This window comes from Lygodium microphyllum, chromosome 27, assembly GCF_053477565.2.
Source record: "Lygodium microphyllum isolate KBCC chromosome 27, Lygodium_microphyllum_v1.1.10, whole genome shotgun sequence".
In the NCBI taxonomy this organism is placed as follows: domain Eukaryota; kingdom Viridiplantae; phylum Streptophyta; class Polypodiopsida; order Schizaeales; family Lygodiaceae; genus Lygodium; species Lygodium microphyllum.
In genome coordinates, this window is record NC_141161.1 from 120,704,505 (window position 1) to 120,707,779 (window position 3,275).

Genomic DNA, 3,275 nt, shown 5'->3' on the forward strand with positions numbered 1-3,275 from the left:
ACATTTCATCAATCAAAAGCTATAGAATCTCAAATTTCCTTTGAAAATTTTAAATTACCGCTTATTTGCGTGTTTCGGGTTTCATGTCCATGGCTGCAAATTTGGAAATCAGTAGCACTTCATGTCCAGCACAATCACCAATCACCATTTCTAGCCCGTGGAGCAATCCGATCCATGCCGGACAAGCCTCCATCATTCTTTCTTCTTGCTTCTTCTTCCCACATGAACTTGCCTTTAGAAGAGAGAGAGGGAGGAGAGAGAAATAATGAAATCAGAGATCTTCAAAGAGAGCATCATTGCGCGAGCGAAGGGCGGCGATAGAGTCAGGGTTCAGAGGGGAATCAATGCCCAATGTCGATTGAGGGGGTTGCTCACAAGCAGGAGATGGCTTCTCCATCATCATGGCGCAAAAATCGGGCGTGATCTGATGGCGCCTTCTCTCCTCTCTCTCTCTCCACGATTTGTTGCTAACTTTTCATGTGGCATAAAATTCTTGGGCTCCCAAGGGTCATGCCCACTTTGGCCAAAAATAAGTCCACCTCTTCGTATCTTGACCGGTTTCTTGGCCATTTCCCCGTCCGGACTCGGAATTGAGCTCTGAAAAATCCTGGGGGTCCGGTTTAGCATCCCGCATTGGCCAATAGCTCGTGTCAACCCGCAGGACTATCTGAAAAATTATGAAAAGTCAACAAGTGTCTCTCGGGCACCTTTAAAGCACTTTGACGCTTAAAATGGTCCTAGATCGAGCCGCCGCCCGCCTTTGACATTGAATATTTTTCCCTTGATATTCATAATTTTTAGCTATTTTTAAGCACTTCCTGTCACCTAAATTCCTCTCTCATTGGCGACCACGGGATAGGGCGACTTAGCCCGTCGAATCCACGAACATATCTGCACATAAACAACCAAAGAAGCATCAAACTGATACAAAACAAATATATAATAAAACTCAGCACAATGCTCCCCCTACCCCTGGACAGAACCAAGGCATGACATCCACAAGGAGTAGGCCTAGCATCATCTAATAAAAGATGCGAAGTGAGTCACTAACCAGCTGCTCCAACACGGCCAAACTAAAAACCTATCAAAGAGGTTGCCCTAAATGGTAGTCTGCACTACTTACCAACTAAAGACAACACAACTAGGAGCTCCTACAAGGCGAGGTCTCCTATAGCCTGATCAAAGAGTATTTGCTTTCAGTACATGTCTTCTTTTAGGGTTTGTATTGGATGAACACACTTGGGCATGTAAAAAGGAGGGAGCTGAGCGTAGTGACCCAAGGAGAACAGGGCATCGGCCTCAGGACCTGTCTCGGCACCCAAGAACCTACCAAGCCCTCGCAAGGCGACACTTAATCCTTTTTTAACGCTCACTTTTATTTTCGCTCCAACCTTCCTTGTTTTGTCATCATTTCCAGCAAGAAGCCACCCCTAGGAAGACAAGGTATCAGCCGCGGGTCTGACTCGTCCCCAAGAACCTACCAGGCCCTCGCAAGGCAATGATCAACTGCTTATATATTTTCATTTCTTTCCTTTTCTTTGATAGGGGTTAGAACCCCTTTTTACACACCTTTGTATTTATATTCATCTTTTAGGATGTACAAAGTTTCTAGGCATCATCTTTATTATCTTCTAGCAGGCTTCTCTAACTGCCTCACTACTAACAAGAACTCCTAGAACGGCTGCCTAGCAGGCTAGCAGGACAGGGCCACTAGGACTTCCTTCTAAAACAGGTCTTGCGATGCCTGACAATGTCTTTACAGGAGGCGATGACTACTTCGACCTCCCTCAAACATACTCAACCTAAACCTGGGACTTCATGCCTTGGTTGCCGGTCCCCAACAAAAATGTATCCCCTCGACAAGTACAAATACACATATAACAGGAAAGAAAGGTACTCGTAAAGGAGAGGTATCACCTGGATTGGCCACAAGAAGCTTCCATCGCAGCAAAGGCTCCACCAAAGTCCACTAACCACGAAATCTATCCAGCACAATACTTAAAACAAAAACCCGATTAAACGCACCCGCACTAGGCAGGGAAATGACCCTCTTGGCCTAATGAAATGAAACACTTCACTACAAAACTGAATCGGCCCTCTTGGCCTAATGAAATCAAACAATGCTACGCATAACATCCTCTTGGAAACAACTATGATAGACATCAAAGCATACCATTCCCAAGGGAACAAAGGCTCGTAGCCCCTAGAATAGGTGCATTAAATTATGACCTATCCCTCCTGCGTATATTGCAAGAGGTGTTCGCATCACATGTCGTCTAATCAGTCTGTGGGTCCAAGATAATAAAGGCAGATGAGTCTCACTTACCCTCTGCATCACCCAAATCAACCATCGTCTGCCAAAGAGGGCATGTTCAGAAAGCATACCCTACAAACGACCGGGTCCTGTCTCACCATCAATAGATATATCGGGACAAGGGCCACAATTAAAGAAGAGGTCTTCTTCATATGCAAAATTAGCCAAAGAATCGGCAAACTGATTCCAATTCCGTGGAATCAGCTGAAAAGACACTCTATCAAATTCGTCTAGCAGGGCTATGGCAGTATGATGATACATACAAAGGATGGGGTTCCGTACCATGTATGTCCCATTGAGTTGATTTGAAACCAATTGAGAATCCCCTTTTACCAACAACTGGCGGATACCACCCTTCTTCGCAATATTCAAACCCATAATCAGGGCTTTGTATTCTGCCATATTATTGGTAAAATTCGCCCCGAGATAAGCAGCTAACTTCATGACAATGCGTCGTCGGGGGTCTCGGATGACAACTCCTACACTCCCTTTTTTGCATGCACCCCTGGACGCCCCATTAAAGTACAAGGTGTACGTCCATAAAGGGTTTACACATCCCGCCATCCGGAACTCTACTTGTAATTATGGTAATCGAAATTCAGCATATTCAATGGGTGGACTGTAGGCTCCATCCCTCCATCGTCATTGAATTCAACAGGGATGCTCGTCAAAATTTGTAGGCAGTGATGGCAAAAGACCTTGATCTCCCAAATAAATGTCTCGCCTTCTTGCTCAATCACCTTATATCCTTTGCTCCACCAAATGAGCTTTCCCTGATGATACCTCTATTCTAAAAATGGGTGTTCTAAATAAGGGATCAGACGACCCATCAACCTTTATCACGATTTCCTTGCAGATATTTGATCGATCTCTCCTAGACCTGCAAGGCAATCATAGCATTAGTGCAATCAGAAATAATAAGGTTTAATCTTATTAAGATTAACCTTATTTTTAAATTCTA